Here is a 363-nt window from a genome sequence, read left to right as displayed (position 1 = left end):
ATGCGATGATGGGGTCTAATCACCAAAGACTGACCTACCACCTCCATGTTTATCGTGCACACGTCCCTAAATTGTAATTGTTCTCTCAGAACGAGCTCTCTCCTTTTATTACTGACTTCATACCATTAATATTTCTACAGGATGATGAGATCAAACGACACAGTCAGCGGCCAGAAGAGCCTGGAGGAGGACGATCAGCTGACCCAGGAGGACGATCAGCTGACCCAGGAGGACCATCAGCTGACCCTGGAGGACAATCAGCTGACCCAGGAGGACGATCAGCTGACCCTGGAGGACGATCAGCTGACATGCAGCCTCAGTGGATGCCATGTGGGAAGAAGAGGAAGCTTCTAGACCAGCTGG

This window comes from Etheostoma spectabile, chromosome 24, assembly GCF_008692095.1.
Source record: "Etheostoma spectabile isolate EspeVRDwgs_2016 chromosome 24, UIUC_Espe_1.0, whole genome shotgun sequence".
Taxonomy (NCBI): Eukaryota; Metazoa; Chordata; class Actinopteri; order Perciformes; family Percidae; genus Etheostoma; species Etheostoma spectabile.
Note: the sequence above shows the minus strand (reverse complement) of the source record.